This window comes from Sturnira hondurensis, unplaced genomic scaffold (assembly GCF_014824575.4).
Source record: "Sturnira hondurensis isolate 20B ecotype Veracruz unplaced genomic scaffold, ASM1482457v3 Scaffold0010448, whole genome shotgun sequence".
Classification (NCBI taxonomy): domain Eukaryota; kingdom Metazoa; phylum Chordata; class Mammalia; order Chiroptera; family Phyllostomidae; genus Sturnira; species Sturnira hondurensis.
Window position 1 is genome coordinate 3984145 of NW_028083079.1, and position 18659 is coordinate 4002803.

Consider the following 18659-nt stretch of genomic DNA (forward strand, 5'->3'; position numbering starts at 1 on the left):
ATCATTTAATGCAATCAAGTATATGACTATACTGGGGTGTAATCATGAAATTTGAGATATAGAAAGGCACGTGACAGTGTAAGAGTAAATTCTTCCTCTGTAAATACACTGACATGTCTGATTCTATAATACAGACACTCCTTTTTATTTTCAGCTGTAGTAGATGAGTTGTCCACATTTCTATTTTAGGCCAACCCTTCCCACAGTACCAACTCAAGGACATCACTTCTCATTGTCAATTTTTCTCTCTCTATTGGACCATTCCCATCAGCATGCAGACATGCTATAATATATGATAATATATGATTTATATATATTATATGATAATCATTATAATATATGATTTTTTCACAACAGAAAAAATAAAACAAGAGAAAACTTCCTTGTCATCATATGCCATGTAATTCCTGCAGAATTTCCCTATTCCCCTGAAACTAAAAAACAAAATAAAATAAATTACTTTTCAAGAGAATTGTCTATACTTTACTTATCTCCTAGCTTTACAGTCTTTCTCAAACCACTCCATTCAAAATTCATTCACTAAAACTCACTGTAATTACTCTTGTCAAGATTTCCAGTAATCTCCCTATTGTCAAATGCAATGGAAATTTTCAGTCTTTGTCTTGTTCTGTAGCCTGGACATAGTTGATCACTTTCTCTTTTTGATATATTTTCTCCCTTTGGGTTAAGAAACACTACTTTTTTTTTTGGTGTTTCCATCTACCTCACTGGCCCTTTCTTTTTCAGATTCCTCTGCTGAATTCTCCTCTTTGCCCCTATCACTAAATATTGGAGTTTCCAGGGCTCAGTCCTTAGATCTTTTCTCTGCTCTATTTACTTAACTGTGTAGTTTTTAATGATTCCATAGTTTTAAATGCTTTCTATATGCTGTCAACTTCTAAATGTTTGTGTTTAAATTAAATATTTCCATAAACTCTGTCTCACATATCTGCATAAGTCATCTGCCTACATTTAAATATCTAATATCTCAAAATTAGCATGGCCAAAACCAAACTCTTGATTATCTTTTCTTAATCTGCTCTTCTGCATTTGTTATTTCAAAAAATTACTCATCCTTGTAATTGATCAAGTGCAAAACTTTAAAGTCAGAATTGACCCATTTTCCTTCCCATACCTACTTAACCACCAAATTCACTTAGTTCTACCCTCAAATTATCCAGAAACCATCCACTTCTCCCCACTTGGACTACCACTACTCAACAGGCTCCTAACTGGTCTCCATGATTCCAGCTTCATAAGGAAAGACTGAGAATAAAACTAAGAACTAATAAAACTAAGAACTTTTCTTTATTGTCAAAAGATATCTTAAAGCAAATTGGGAAGACTAGAGATGGGGATAGGGGGAGGTAGGCAATGGAGGGGTAAATGGAGATGGAAAGAGACTTTGCTTTGCTTTGTGGGTCCATGATGCAGTGTGCAAATGATGTTGAGTTGTACACTTGAAACCTATATGGTTTTGTGAACCAATGTCATCACAATAAATTCAATTAAAAAAGAAAAGACTAGGGAACCTGGGAGAAGGTATTTATAATACACATAACTAAAGAAAAATTAGTGCCAAGAATACATAAATAGCTTCTATAAATTATTAACAAGAAGACAAACTCAATAGAAAATCAGGGCAAGATATATAAGCAGGAATTTCACAAAAGAATAAATAAATATGGCCAGTAAACATATGAAGGGATTTTCAATGTTGCTTCTAGGTAGAGTTTGGTCATAGCTTTTCTTATGAACAGAGTAATTAGAAATAGTTCAATGGTGGCTGCTGCTTTCCTGGGTTCTTGAGTGACGGTGATGAGCAGGGCCTCTCCCCCTGTCATCAGCTGGAAGTGAACCTTCAGGGTAAGCGAGACCTTAGAATAAATGACCTCTATTCACTGAAGTCACTGAGAATTTGGAATTTCTTGTTAATGTACAATGATTCAGCCTATGTCCAATGACAGTAGAAAAATATTTAAAAGATAGTAGAATTCATGAATATGGAGTGGTCAAATTAATGAATTCAGAGTGCAAACACAATGTTAGGTAGAAAAGTGACTAAAGGTATGCATTTGTAGTCATAGAAGACCTTCATAATAATGAATTTGATTAGATACCCTTTTGAAGTAAACAAGAAAATTATATGGCTATCCATAAGCAGAGTATTCTAGGATAAGAAAGGGCAAGAACAAAGGCCCTGAGGCCAGAACCAGCGTAGCCTATGTGAGGAAGAGCAAGGATGTGAGAGTGGTCGTAGTATGAGGGATGGTAAGGGGAGCCTGAGCTGAAGGCAGACAGGCAGTCTGTGGTAGGCATAGAACCCCTTAATGGGCCACATAAAGGATTTTGGTGTTCCTTGTGGATGATTTGAAAAAGAATTAAAGAGTTTTAACCTGCTGTTATCTGAGTTACTTTTTTAAAAGTTATCACTAAGACTCCTGTGTTGAAAGTAAACTTTGGGATCAAGGTGGAATCATGGGGGCCAGTTAGGAAGCTACAAGTAGTGGTAGTCAAAATGGGGAGACATAGTTTGATTCTGGATGTTTTAAACTAATCTTTCTATGCCCAAATTCTGATGTATGTGAAGTGACAGAGATATCCAAATTTACCCTTCCCCAAATAAATAACTAATTCACTAAGCTCAATTGGAAACAGTCTCTCCTTTCTCCACTGATCTTCACTTGCCATTCACACACTGAACTGCCATACATTCGTATGTTGTATGCTTGCAGGAGGCAGGAGATGCAGGTAACCAGTGGGGCCGAGTTAACTCATCTACTAGTCAAATATGGCTCCGTCAAATGCCTGGATTTTAATCATATCAGCAGTTCTTTTTTCCTTTGGAAAGGGAGCCGATTATTAGAAGGATGGCAGTAGCAAGCCTGAGAAGAGGGACAGTGAGACACCCTCCTCATGGCAGTGGTGGTTCAGAACCAACAACCTTGGCACACGTGTGCACGATTCATTTTCATCGGGGAAATGAGGAAGGGAAAAAGGAGGAAAACAAAGTGGAGATAGGAAAGGAAAAAAAAGAAATAGTAGAAACCTCGACCGTCCAACAGGTCAAGATTCTGTGGGATTATTCGAGAGGTTTTTTTTTCCTTTTTTGGGTCCCAGATTGCAGGAGCCTTTAAAGGGCTTCCCCGTGATTTGAACTTTTCTTGCTCATATGGTTCTCTTTTTGATTAAAATGTACTACCTTGGTTTTCTCATCCTCTTTAGAGTAACATGGTAAATTAGTTCATGCTAATATGTTAGTAATTGCAGTTGCCAAGCCTTAGAGTGAACAGTGTGTCCCTGGACTAGGAGTTAAGAGACCCAAGCTTTGTGTTCTAACTCAGGATTGAAGTTAAGATTCATGCTAGTCGGGACTTCCGCCAAGATGGAGGCATAGGTGGAAACACTGTGCCTTCTCCCATAACCAAGTTTGAATACAACAAAGGTTTGGAGAACAAAGACACAGCCAAAGGACATAAAATTGAATTATACAGAAGTCCGACTACATCTAACCCTTCAACGGGGACAGTAAGAGGGGCAGAGCCAGCAGCGAGCAGGGTCGGGCAGGATGGATCCCCCGACCTAGGGGTGCAAGTGGCCTGGACCCAGTCGGGGTGTGGGGCAGACTGACCTCAGGCGCACATTCTCGCACAGTGAGACGGACCACGCAGGGGGTGAGGGATGATGGCGGTGGCACACTCGTGTGCAGTGGGATGAAACGCGAGGGCTCGGTGATGGTGGCAGCTGCGGCACGGGTGGGGGCCGTGGCAGGAGACGGCAGACGAGACGCCATAGTTCCTCTTTGACCCCGCCCCCACATACAACGTCACAACCCAGCGACTGAGTTGCCCTGAGCTAGTGAACACCTTAGGGCTCCGATCCTGCTATGGAACAGGCACAAACAGCCCAAAAGATGGCACAAGAAGAACTCAAAGTCCCAGAGCCGATAACTCTCAGCGACCGAGAAATTGTCGGCCTCTCAGAAGCACAGTTCAAGACACTGTTTATCAGGATGCTCACAGAACTGGTTGATTATAGTCACAAATTAGAGGAACATTTGAAGGCTAAACTAATTGAAATTAAGGGAGATGTCCAGGAAACCAATAGCGATGGAAAGGAAACTGGGACTCAAATCAATGGAATGGACCAGAAGGAAGAACAAAACATCCCACCAGAAAGGAATGAAGAAATGAGAATTCAAAAAAATGAGGAGAGGCTTAGGAACCTCCAGGACATCTTTAAACGTTCCAACATCCGGATTATAGGGGTACCAGAAGGGGGAAAGAAACAGCCACGAGTGGAAAACTTATTTGAACAAATAATAAAGGAGAACTTCCCCAGTCTGGCAAAGGAAATAGACTTCCAGGAAATCCAGGAAGCTCAGAGAGTCCCAAAGAAGTTGGACCCAAGAAGGAACACACCAAGGCACATCATAATTACATTAGCCAAGACTAAAATGAAGGAGAGAATCCTAGAAGCAGCAAGAGATAAGGGGACAGTCACCTACAAAGGAGTACCCATCAGACTGTCAGCGGATTTCTCAAAAGAGACCTTACAGGCAAGAAGGGGCTGGAAAGAAGTATTCCAAGTCATGAAATCCAAAGACCTACAGCCAAGATTGCTTTATCCAGCAAAACTTTCATTTAGAATGGAAGGACAGATAAAGTGCTTCTCAGATAAGGTCAAGTTCAAGGAGTTCATCATCACCAAGCCCTTATTATATGAAATGCTAAAGGGACTTATATAAGAAAAAGAAGATGAAAAATATGAACAGTGAAAGGACAGCAAACTCACAGTTATTAACAACCACACCTAAAACAAAAGCAAACCAAGAGGACAGCTAGATCAGGAGTGGAACCATAGAAATGAAGAACACATGGAGGGTTAGCAACAGGGGAGTGGGAGGAGGAGAAGGGGGGAGAAGGTACATAAAATAGCATAGACAGTAGGTAGAAAATAGATAGGGGGAGGGCGAGAATAGTGGGGGAAATATAGAATCTAAAGAACTTGAGACACGTGGTTATAAACTAAGGGGGGGAGAATGGTGGGGGAGGGAGTGTGCGGGTGGAGGGGAATAAGGGGGGGAATAGAACAACTATAATGATATAATCAATAAAATATATTTTAAAAAAGACTCATGATAGTCAAGTCATCAGATCTGAGCCTTAGTTTGCTCATGATTTACATGGGAATTTTATTCCTTACTATTTCTATGAACGCTAAATGAAATAATAACTAATGTTAAATTGCTTTGCACTTTAGAACTGTTCTAAACTCTAGCTACAAATAAGAAACACGTAGGAGGCTTTTAAAAACACAGTTTTGAGCTGCACCCCACGCATTCTCTCTACAAATGCTATGTGGGAATCTGTATTTTTAAAACAAACTTCCCAGGTTACTGAACTGTGTAGTATATGTCAAACTTATTGTTGTTTAAAAGAGTTTTTTAAATATATTATAAAGGTTGGAGAAATGAGGATACTGTATTAGAAGGTAATTGCAAGGACTTTTGTTCCTTTTTCAGCTGATATCTGTACACAGGATTCTTGAGTTCAGGATAGTCTGTTTTATATATCAGAAGTGACACACCACAGCCTGCTGACATTCCATGGGGTCATTCTGAAGGTCCTGGAGGCTGATCTTGAGACCTGGACAGAACACATCTGCTAGTCCTGAGCGTAGGGCGGGGCCACAGGATCGATGTTGTCTTTTATAGTGTTCCCAGCTTTGAGACAAGCTGTAAAACTTTTAATGGACTTAAAAGCTTGGCTCTGATAAAGGACCACTTAACACAAATTAACTGGACAGATGAATGATCTCGTAGAGACAAGCCTCTTCACTTGGCTTTGATAGACCCAGAAGTTGAGTAACACAAACAAGGAACAGCGGAGGGGGAGAGGTCAGCTGAGATAAGACTCTAATCCAGTTGTTCCTTTTTTAACTTGTCTCACTGATAATAATTCACAGTCATTCACTCAACAACCACTCAGGAGGGCTCTAATCTAATCAAGGCATGCTTTTATTGAGGCTTTTATTGTCGCTTAGAAGCTGGTTGGGGAGATGAGACATAAGAGATGAGACATAGCTGAAGCAACCTTAAGAAGGGGTAAATATTTTGAAAGGGTGGTGTTAAGTGAAAGATCACACCCATTTGAATAGGGGAAAATCAGGGAGTTCTTTGAAAGAGCAGTAAGTTTTATAAAACTCCCAAATCCGGCTAAAGCAGAAAGCAAGGCGTATTTTAATGCAGAGGTAAAGAAACATGTTCCCTAAGGCAGCGAGAAAAGTACTGAAGCTCTTGTGTAGAGGGTGATGGTGGTGGTGGTGGAAGGTGGTGGCGGCGGCGGCTGAGAGACGGAGGAATCTGAAGAAGATATAGAAAGAATTTTAAAGGAAAAAAGGGATGCGATTTCATCTGGATCCAGGAATGGGAGTGAATCAGATCAAAGCAGAAAAGATTTATTCATGTTTGGTGGAAAGGAAAGGGGAAGAAAAATTAGAGATGAAGAAGAGATAGGTTATGTTGGTACACTATAATTTTTCATAGTATAAAGTTTACAGTTTGAAGAAAAACTTCTATTCTGAAGTATACCTACATAAGCAATTTTGGTTTGCCTTTGCTTATCTTCATGATACAGAAATGTTTGTTTAAAAAAACAACCCAGGAAATACATGACTTTAACAAATGTGTCCCTTTGGAGAAAATCTGCTGTTTCCCTCACTATCATGGAGTTGGTACACTAAAACAGAACAATTTTTCTCTCTTTATCAGTCTCCAAATAACTCTCTGTAAATGGCCCAGGGTGGACATGTGAGTCAATGAGAAGAGTTGGCATGAGCAATGATGACCTGGTAATGGAAAGGGGAGGGTGCTTCCCGGGCATGGCCGTGAGGCCGGGAAGAGTGAAGACCCTGCATGGTTGATTGTGTGCAGGTGCTAGGGAGGCCAGTTAGTTTTGGAGTGACACTGGCAGAAAGGAAAATTGAAAGAAAAAAAAGAACAAATGAAGGTAAGTGAAGTGAGGGAGGCAACTGGATGGTTTAAGCTATGTAGACTCAAGCCGCTTGGATGGACGTTAGAGATTATCCAGTCCATCTCCCATACTGGTGACTCTCAGCATGAAAGATTACACGACAAACTTAGACTCACAGAGCCAGTTAACCGTAACAGCCTAAATCTCTCAGTCCAGCATTCCTTCTATTCTGAGTTCTAGGAGATGCCTAAGATCAAAGAAAATGAGGGCTGTTCTGGAGGCTTGAGCTGTCAAGGCCAGCTTCCCAGGCCTGTGACCTGTGCAGGGGCACAGGATCCCACACTTAGAACACTCCCATGCTTGTTTTAAGGCTCCATTGTTGCTGTCTTGAAACTCTTAATAATTTTGAAACAAGGTGCCTCCTAGTTTTATTTTGCTTTGGAATCTGCAAATTATGTAACTGAACCTGCTTGCCTTACCAATTTGATTTCATGGAATGCAGAATGCTGAATCTGTATGAATCAACTCCAGTATGTTGCTGGACATAGATGTGTGTACCTTGCCCCTGCAGGTTAGGGAAGTGGAGAGGTTGTAAAGCTGAAGCTAAGCCGTAACCTAGAAAAATATTGTCCACCTTATAAGATCTTGCACAGGCAATCATGGTAAAGCATTGCATTTTCCAAGCTTTAGGCTGGAATGTGAAAAGAGTGAGAACTGCTGAGTAGTTTGTATAAAGTAATTTAACCCCCTGAGCCTGAGGTTTTTGTTGTTTGTATAGTTTCTTGGTTTTTTTGTTGCTTTATAAAAGGAAGAATTAAAAACAACAATCAAAAAACCTTCTGTGGTTGCAATAAGAATGTTAAAAGGCAATAATATTGTAAATTATTATTGATGGCAGCTCATTGCTAATACCTCTGTGGCAATATGGAGCTTGGCAGGTCATATAGTCAGAATTTAGTTTTAAAGAAACGTAAGTTCAAGTCCAGTCTCTTGTCATCTCATGCTTGTTACCCTGGGATAATGACCTAAACAGTCTGAGTCTTATTTAGTTAATTCATCTGTAAAAATGAGGACACAACATATTACCAGCAAAATTACTTTAGAAATTAAAATGAGGTAGTGTATGTAAAGCGCTTGGCATGGTTCTAACGCATAGTAAAAATTATAGTCGTAATACTAACAATAAACTAACACATTTAACTTGGATTCATCTCCTAAGTACTGGAATTTAGAACCCCTTCATCAAAGATGCTAATTCCTGGGCCCTAGAATATTTCTCAGACTTTCTAGAAAGAGTGGTAAATATTCTGAGTGGAGGGCAGAGAGAAGAAGGAAGAAGACATTTGTTTCCACCAAGTGGGAGCCAGCCTCCTTTCGGATCCAGGATTTTGCCCAGCAAGACCTGCTATGCATATTCATAACATCCAACAGCTTGTTCTGTCATGCCCAAAAGATGAATTATTGTATAGTCCCTCGACATTTTACTCACAAGCTGTCCATTCCAATACCAAAACCTCACTGGGACTGTGGCAGGAGGTATGGGGGATGTTTAGGATTGGAGGGAGGCTGGGATGAAAACAGATGGTGGTTTGGCAGAGTGATTACAACACTGGATGTCTGTTTCAATGAAGCGGCCACCCAGCGGTAAAATACTGCTACACTGAGTCCCAGTCTTCTCAGGCGGTCATTGCAGTCTTATTTATCAGGCATGTTTGCTGGCAGTACAGCCATGCATTTTCCCCTTGCCTCGCATTGTCCCCTTGAATGCCATGGGGTATAGAATCATAAGGGGAGAGAGAAGCCACTTAGAAAAGCAAGAAGCAGCAGATTGATCAGTTCCTTCCAATGGCCGTATCAATCTGCCAGATTCACTGCACAGTCGGTTTTTTGTGTGTGACCTCTGATGAGTCACTTAACCTCTCTAGGCTTCCTTTCCTATGTTAAAAAAGTGCAGCTGCAGTCTGGCCTCCCAGCTGTCTTGCGGTAAGTAAAGAAAAAGATGTGTTTCAGGCCGGAACCCACTTTGGAAGAAAGATACTATGGTAACCATTAAACTGTGCTGTAAAGTGACCAGCAGGAAACCAAAATAATCTAATATGCAACTGTTGACCTTCAGGCTGAGAATGATTTTTGTGCATTTGGGAGCTAATATTTCCACCTGCAAATTAGGAACTATTATGTGTAATAATGATTTAATGTCCTCCACTTAGCAGGAGGACAAGAAGAAACCTGCTGACACTTCCCAGCCTGCGAAAGCTAATTTGGAGTTGTATATTAATTAACTGTATTGATGCAGAACAAACCAATTGGAATTAAGAATCCCAGCAAAACAGCATGATACTGACATAAAAACAGACACACAGATCAATGGAACAGAATAGAGAGCTCGGAAATAAACCCACACCTTCATGGTCAATTAATATTTGACAAAGGAAGCCAGAACATACAATGGAATAAAGATAGTCTATTCACAAATGGCTTTGGAAAAACTGGACAGATACACGGAAAAAAACTAGACCACTTTCTTACACCATACAGAAGAATAAACTCAAAATGACTTAAAGGCTTAAATGTTAGATTCAAAACTATAAAAATCCTAGAAGAAAACATAGGCAGTAAAATCTCAAACATTTTTCATAGCAATATTTTTTTCTGATATATCTCCTCAGGCAAGGGAGACAAAACAAAAAGTAAACAAATGGGGTCATCAAACTAAAAAGTTTTTGCACAGCAAAAGAATCCATCAACAAAATGAAAAGACAACCCACTGAATGGGAGGACATATTTAGTGATACATCTGATAAGGGGTTAATATCCAAAATTTATAAAGAACTTATACAACTCAAAACACACAAAAAACAAACAACTCAATTAAAAAGTGGGCAAAGAACCTGAATAGACACTTATCTAAAGAGGATATACATATGGCCAATAGACATATGAAAAGATGCTCAACAACTCTAATCATCAGAGAAATGTAAATTAAAACCACAGTGAGATATTTCACACCTGTCAGGATAACTATCATCAATAAATCCACAAACAACACGTGTTGGCAAGGATGTGAAGAGAAGGGAACCCTTGTGCACTGTTGGTGGGAATGCAAAATTGGTGCAGCCACTGCAGAAAGCAGGATGGAGTTACCTCAAATCATTGAAAATGGAACTGCCTTATAACCCAGCGATTCCACCTCTAGGGATATAGCTGGAGAAACTCAAAACACTGGTTTAAAAGAAAATATGCACCTCTATGTCTCTATGTTCACTGCATCAATATTTATAATAGGCAAGATTTGGAAGCAGCCCAAGTGTCCATCAGTGGATGGGTGGCTAAAACAACTGTGGTACATTTACACAATGAACTACTGCTCGGCTGTAAAAAAAAAAAAAAAAAAAAAAAAAGAAGGAAATCTTACCATTACAACAATATGAATGGACCTGGACAGTATTATGCTAAGTGAAATAAGCCAGTCAGAGAACAACAAGTCCCATATGATTTCACATATATGTGGAATCTAATAAACCAAAATAAACGATGAACAAAACAGAAACATGGGAGTAAAAGACAGAAAACTGTACTGGAGCAACAATTAAAATGAAAAAAAAAAAAAACAGAAACAGACTCATAGATACAGAGAAGAGACTGACAGCTGTCAGAGGGGAGGGGACTTGGAGGGCTGGATAAAAGAATGTGAAGAGATTAACCAAAACAATAACACCAGCTCATAGACACTGGCAACAATATGGTGATTACCAAAGAGAAAGTGGGGTGGGGGAGGAAGAAGAGGGTATAGAAAGGATACATGGTGAGGAAGCAGACTTGATGGGGTGGTGAATACACAATGTAACATACAGATGATAAATTATAGAATTGTACACTGAAGCCTATATAATTTTAATAACTAATGTCACTCCAATAAATTCAATTCAATAAAAATTTTAAAAAGTAAAAACAACAATCCCAGGTTAATGCTCATCTTTTTTGGTCAATTGTAATAAAGCATCTACCTACATCATAAAAACCTTTTCATATATTTGTCCAACCAGACAATCACTTCTTCCTCTGTCATATTTCTAATATGTACTTATTACAATATATTATAATTACCTATGAATATAGCTATCTTTGGTTCACAGGCCCATGCTCAATCCACTAAGCTACACCAGCCAGGGCTGAATATAACTATCTTTGATAATAGAGTATAAGCTCCTTGAGGTGTGAGCTATAATTTAATTATTTCTCTTCAATGCCTACCACAGCACATGCCATAGGATACCAAGATCTTATTTCCTGAATGTGAATTTATGGGGCCCATCATTTGCTGGCTGTCACTCAGAAATCACTGGTATTTTGAGGCAGAGACAATTAGAGACCTAACTTGGAAAATTTAAACATTGAACATTGGCTGCAGCGTCTTCTCCTGAAATTGAAGATAAAATTAGCTTGCTCTAGCCACAGATTTAAAAATTAATTAAATTTACTTTCCACTTTTCTCAAAAGAGAAGCATAATCTTGCAAGCCACGTGTTCAAAACAATGTTCATTAACTATGTCAGAGAAAGCTATGAGGTAAGAATAATTGTTACATAAGAATTTACCAGCATTTGTTATCGAGTAAGATATAGTGAGAGAAATATTTTTTAAGAGAGCTCCCCCGGTCACATTTATTTGGGAGATGCTAAATACAGTAAATCAACCTCTTAGAACATCCCAGTGCACATTAAAGGCCCAGCAAAGTCCATGAATTTCTTAAGCATTTTTTCCTGCTAAATCAATTTTTTCAAGTAATAGACCAAGGAGCTTTACGAACCAAATTTAATAATGAGAAAATCAAGGCAACCATGAGCAAGTAATGTGCCCGCTGATATTCATGACAGTGAAGCAGAGAGATGATGATATGTGTGTGTGTGCACGAGCGCTGTGTTATGGAAGGTGTGACTCCTGAGTTAAATGAACTTGGGAAATTTATGATTTCTTTGTAAAAGCAATAAGGCTGGTGAATAGAAACATTTCCACAATTCTGGCACGATGCTCCTGAATGTTATAAGAACAAGTTTTGGAAAGGCAGCATGTAGCATATCTCTACACTCCCTACAGAGATAGAAGGCAAAATCCTCCAGAATGCCAACTCCGTGAGTGTAAGGACCACTTCCGTTCTAGCTTTAGGACCTATTACAGTGTTTGGCTTGTTACGGCAACTCAAGAAATGTTTGTGGAATCCATGCAAACGTACATTAGGGCCATCGCATTCTCTGGTCATAAAGTCGCTCACTTAGCCACCAGACCCAAACTTAATCATCTTCCAAGGTCCAGACCCCAAATCACATTTCCTCTTTTACTGCGGTGGGAGGAACCAATAAATATCTTCTACATGATGAAAAGGACAACAAAAATTATTACGGATGCCATTTATTGAGCCACCGATATGTGCCAGTCTTTCTAAAGAGTCACTCTAATTCTTACAACGTCCTTAACACACACTGTGTTGCTCCTGCTCCCAGGCAGGAAAGTGGACTCCCACAAAAAAGGTAAATAATAGGCCCAAGTTCACATAGCGAATGATTAATCGATCCAGAATTAGAAAATGGGTTCTCTGCTTCCAGTCTGTGCTTTTCCGACGATGCCATGCTGCTTCCCATACCTTCAGAAAGCAGCGTCGTAGACTGTTTGAAATAGGCACCATTTGCATTATCGAGCAGCTGTGCGGCTCTCCGAATTGACTTGTCTTCCGCACTGCATGGAAAATAGCATCTAATCCATATTAATCATAAATACATAACCCTATGTTCTAAATACCAGTTAGTTGATGGGTAGTGCTGAGGTAATTTTTTAGTAAGTGATAAAGGTTAAAGCTTTGACAGGCAATCATAACTTAGCAAAAAGCCCAATGTTAATACTGTGGTATTGAAAGTCTTGAAGAGACCTTAAGAATATTTGGTCCGGTATTTCTCCATGGGAGTGCTGTTTGAATTTTGGGCAAGGGAAGACTTTGTTGTGCAGGCCTGAAAAGGGTTCAATATTTAGCACCCTTGCCTTTCCCCTGCCCAAGGCCAGTGGCACAGCAGTTATTATAGCAACCAGAAATGCCTCTTCACATGAAAACAATTCCGCCGTGAATGTGAAATACCCACTTGGAGTGGTTACCCATGACTGTCCAAATCCATGAGGAGCCTGTGGGTGTAGAGATTATTGGCAATCCATGCAATGTCATGCAGTAAGGAGCAGAATCAGGACTTTCTAAGTAATCATAATATCTCTGTCCTGAGGATTTGTGGTCTGGGTCCTATATTCAGGGATGTACATTATCATCTTATTTGTTTGTTCCTCAGGGCAACACAATAAGCACATACTGTACTTATAAATGCAATCGTATGCAAGCACTAGAGAGTGAGTTAGAGTATGGGCTCTAAAGTTAGATGGTCCATATCTGAGAACTAGCTCTACCACTTGCTTGCTGTGTAAACTTGATTTAGTTGATTTATTATTATCTGCATATTAGTTACTGTACGAAGTGAGGATAATAATGGTGAGGACTTCCTAGGGTTGTCAAGAGGATTGTGTCAGGGCTCAATCACAGAAGGTGTTGGACTTAGATCTAGCAGAGAGTCAGGGCTCAGCATGTCTGGACTGTGATGACTCTCTGTTGTTTTCCCGGCACTGTGTTGGAAGAAACTGGGAAGAGGGAAGAAGGAGCAGAAAGATGTCCAATCCTGACTTTCTATTCTGTTTGGAAAAACAGTACGAAAACAGTTTCGTACTAGAACTATGTAAGTGTTCACCTAATGAGACAGGTGATTTTAACTCAGCTGTGTCAAGATGACTTATCACTAGTGGCTAAGCAGGTCAGAGAAGGCTTTTTTAGAAAAGAGAGCCCTGGCTGGTGTAGCTCAGTGGATTGAGCATGGGCCTGTGAAGCAAAGGGTCACTGGTTCAATTCCCAGTCAGGGCACATGCTTGGGTTGCAGGCCAGGTCCCCAGTAGGGGACACATGAGAGGCAACCACACATTGATGTTTCTCTCCCCCTCTTTCTCCTTCCTTCCCCCCCTCTCTAAAAACAAATAAATGAAATATTTTTTAAAAAAAGAGAGAATCTTACCTTCCCTTGGAAATATGGGAAATGGGTACATCATTTTTTTAAAAAAAGGAAAGAGGCTATAGTAATGAGAGCAAAGGTATTTAAAATGAGTGCATTGAGGGTGAGGGGCATGAGTGTATGTGTGTGTGCGTGTGTGTGCGTGTGTGTGTGTGTGTGTGTGTGTGTGTGCGTGTGTGTGCGTGTGTGTGATGGAGTGTCCTGTGGAGGACGTAATACCTTCGCCACAGCATGGATGGAACTGGAGAGAATCATGCTAAGTGAAACCAGCCAGGCAGTGAAAGGCAGATACCATGTGATCTCACCTATAAGTGGAACCTAATCAACAAAGCAACCAAGCAAGCAAAATATACCCAGAGACCTTGAAATTGAGAACAAGCTGGCAGTAACCAGAGGGGAGGTGACAGGGAATAATGGGGGGAAGGGGGAAGGGTTGTCAAAGAACATGGATAAAGGACCCATGGACAAAGCCAAAGTGGGTAGGATGGAGGGTGGGAGGAGGGGGTATGCGGGCTGGGGGAAGTGATACGGGGAAAATGGAGACAACTGTACTTGAACAACAATAAAAATAATGAGAGAAAAAATAAAATAAAATTAGTGCGTTGCAAAGAGGGGTGAGCGTGTGTGTGTGTGTGTGTGTGTGTGTGTGTGTTTGTGTGATGGAGTGGTCAGTAGGGGTAAGTAATATCTATACCAAAGAGCAAAATATGATTAGAGATTGGAGCAATAGCAAATATTACAATATTCAACAAATTTGGGACTGACTCAAGGGAGTTTCATTTGCCTCCTTGGAGGAAAGAGCTTATCCATTCATGGCCCTTTAAACATAATCCCAAAAATGCTAAGCGAAGAGTGAAACTAATCCCGAGACACTGAAGAGGCATTAATTGTTTTAGTCACTGTGGCTGGTAATTTGGGGTATGTTCAAAGGGTTAGATCCCTTTGTCTAAGAAAATAGAAAATAAAAAAGCAACGTTAGGCAGAGATGTGATGAAAGACTTGAAAAATTAATGTCATGAAAAAAATAAAAGGAATTTGGGTGAATCGGCCCAGAAGAAAAGGCAACTGGGCAGAAAGAAGGTAGGGAGGGGAGAGGGGCAGGCCTGATGACACAGAGTGTTCAGGATATACTGTTCTGTGCAGAACGTGGTAGCACAGTCCCCGGCTTTACGGAACATGTACAATGAGGTAGATATGGTCGCTATATGCTTATACAATCTATGTAAAAAATGTGGCTAAATCACTGAAATAAGAGGAAAGAAGTGATCATTGCTCAGGTAGCTTCCTTGAGGGAGAAACTGCACCCGGCTGGAGGAAGCAGGGTAGGTTTTCTGCTCGTTGAAGGTACGTGTGGCATTGTACTACAATAAATGCATATATATATATATGCACACACACACATATATATGTATATGTGTATATATGCATTTATAGCCTTGGTCTGCCTTCAGGAGCTCCTTCAGCAGACGCTGGGCAGTGTTTCCTTTCTCTGTAGGCCAGTGGGTTGGGTTTTTTGTTTGTGTTTTTTCATTCTTCTGTGTGTTATTTTGTTTCATTTGAACCACTGGTTACACATTAGCGTCACTTAGGGAGCCTTTAAAATGGACCAGTGCTGAGCTTTGTCTCAGACCATTTAAATAAGGATGGCTGTGTTCTGGACTTGAGCACAGGAAGTTTTATAAAAAACGCCCCGAGTTAAGTCTAAGGAGGAGGAGATTAGTGAACCTCTTTACATTTGTTTGCTCATGAGAATGACAAGGAAGTCAGGCTAACTGGTGTCTAAAGCTATTTCCAGTTCCTAAATGTTGTCCTCTTGTTCATTTTATTTTCTCATTTACAGATGACTTTCTCTTCTCGTAGGCGAAGAGATTGAAACTTTAACAGCGAATGTGACTTCCCAGAGGAAGCAAAGCGCACGACTGGAGAACAGCAGAGTCTGAATGGGGACCTGGCTCACCAGCTCCGTCTTCCTCTTCTGTCACCGAGCCATTCATCCTCCGGGGCAGATCTCGAGACTGCTACCAAGGGGAAGAGCTCTGCGAAGGGGTTAGACTAGTGGAATCTGTCTTGCCAGCTCTCTAGAGTTGGGATTTTGCATCAGTGATAGCTGCAGCGTGAGGGTTAGCGAACCGTTGATCCACGCAGCAGTGCGATTCTCCTCTTCACCCCTCTCTGCTGTTTTGCTCTAGTTTAGAGAGGCCATCAAGGCGTATGTCTACGCAGCTGGGACTCCATGCACGGGCCAGGGGAGAAATGTCTTGCTGCTCCTCTGGTTAAACAGTAGAGGGAGACAGACCTCAGCGATTGCTCTAATGGGCTTTTGACCACGGAGTTCTGCTTTTTATTTTCCCTGAAATGTTGTTTTTATGAAAAACATCTAAAAATGACCCTCACCTCAGAGCTGCAAAAAAAGATTAGATTAAAAGTGCTCGAGGGAGACTCGGGTGAGTCGTCTCTGAGTAACAAACTCTGGAAGGAAGGAGGGGGAGGCGGAGCTGGGACCCAGCCAGGGAGGGGCAGGTGGCAATATTTTCATCAATCCCCAGGAGTGAGCTTGGGAAGGTATGTGTGCCCCTGTGCAAAGGGGTGAGAAGGATGCGAACGAGGGAGAGAAAACGGGCATTGGCAAGTATGTTGTAACATCTGACCTCATCTTTGGGGGCTAAGAGTCCAGTTTTTAGTGGCCACTCAAAGTCACTTTTTCTCTCACTCTAGCTTTTCTCAAAGGAATTCCTTACACAGTATGTGTGAAATACAAGGCAGTGAGTTCCCAGAGGGGAGGGCTCTGTCCAATAGGTCCACCTGGGAGTGACAAAAATCCAACAGTGCCTGATCCGCATTGAGTACATCCCATTTTTATCCCGTTAAATCTATGTGCAGACAGCCTCTCCTTAATGGTGTCGGAAACCACCTAAATAGTTATATGTCCCATCCTCGAAGGGAAGTAGATTACACATTGGTGTGATACCAGAGTTTAGCCGCACACGGTGCCAAGTTCTCCTAAGGTGCCTTTTGTTCCAAGTACTTGTTGGACGCCAATCTCTGCTCAGGGCGCCTCTCATCTGCTATGATGCTGCAGGTGGTGTCTTATCGAAAGAAATCACCTTCGTTCTGGGCAAAAGTGGGTCCCAGATATATCACCCGCTTGTGTGCATTTTCACAGCCTCTAACAACTGGTAGAATAACTGCTGATGTAGCAGCTGCTGTGATGTCTCCAGGCAGTTCAGGTATCTTTGCCTGTGATTGGTGCATGAGAGATGTGGTTTGCAGCTATAAGCTTCTGGATACGTAGCATACATGCATTCATTTCCTCTTTCAACAACCACTGATTGCCAGGTACATCTTGATATTTAAATGGACTTTTCCATTACTAACAAATAAGGGATTTTAAAAACCCAAGTCATAAAATATACAGGGTCTGGCTGAAGTAAGGCCTGCTTGAGTGTGGTTGGTAGGGTAATAATACGGGTGTCTTGATTTACAGTTTTTATTTGAAGGTTTCACCTAAAATGTCACATGGTCTGCTTGAGTGTGATATTGTTATGTTACAGAATCGCATGCTTATGATTTTGTAATATAAGATTTTGCAATAAAAATGGGCATGATTTTTGTTGCACCCCGTGTAATAGTCGCTAACAGAGAATCCTTCTCTGAACATTTGCAGGGCGTGGGGGACTGCCAGAGACCAGGCTTATGTGGGTTTTGCTTACGTATTGATTTGGTTTGGTTTTGTTTTGCTTTGTTTTCCCCAGGAGAGAGCTGAGACAGAAAGTCAACATGGTCACAGTTAGAAGAGTGAATTCCCTCTGAGTTTCATGAAAGCAGCATCGTCCCGATCTCCCCGCAAAGAAGACCTTAAGAAAGATCTGAACAGCCCCTAGAAAAGTGTGTGGATTCTCATTACCTGAGAAAAGGGATGAAATAGGACTATCTGGATTTCAAAGGCTGGAACGGGTAGCCGAAGTCTTGGTGGATTCCTGGGGAAAAGGAGACAGTAGTTCTTATTCGGCCAGGGATGGAAAAACAAATAGAATGTGACTTAGAGTTGGTGAGAAGACCAGCTTTCTGAGGCATGGAGGTGTATGGGAATGAAGGAGGCAAATACTACGATGTACAAATCTAGGAATTCTAGTAAGGGGCAGGTATGGCTAGTTTGGGCACTAAAGGAGTAGAATGAGCCTTCCTTCCTTGAGGGTCTAAGAACCTATTTGAGGAATTGGATCAGCAGTTGACTGGCGTCCTGTGAGAGGATGAGTCTGTGTCTTCACAAGGTTCTGTGTCACTGATGGTAACTGGCCATAGTTTACTCCTGTTGAGAGAGCTGGACTTTCTTTTGAACTCTCTGGCCTCTACATTTCTTCTACAATCCAGGGCAAGTGAGAAGCTCTGAATGAAAAATGTTGCTGGAACTTATTGCCAATCTGTCTATGGTGGCCTCAGTCTATTGTATTTGAAAAGTAAAAGACTGATTTCTATGCACTGGAATCCCAACTTTGTAGAAGTGTTCATATTGGATAAAGGCAAACTTGGAGGCAATTTAAGCAAATTCAACAAGTATTAATGAGCATGAGATCCCATCTCTGTCTCTCCGT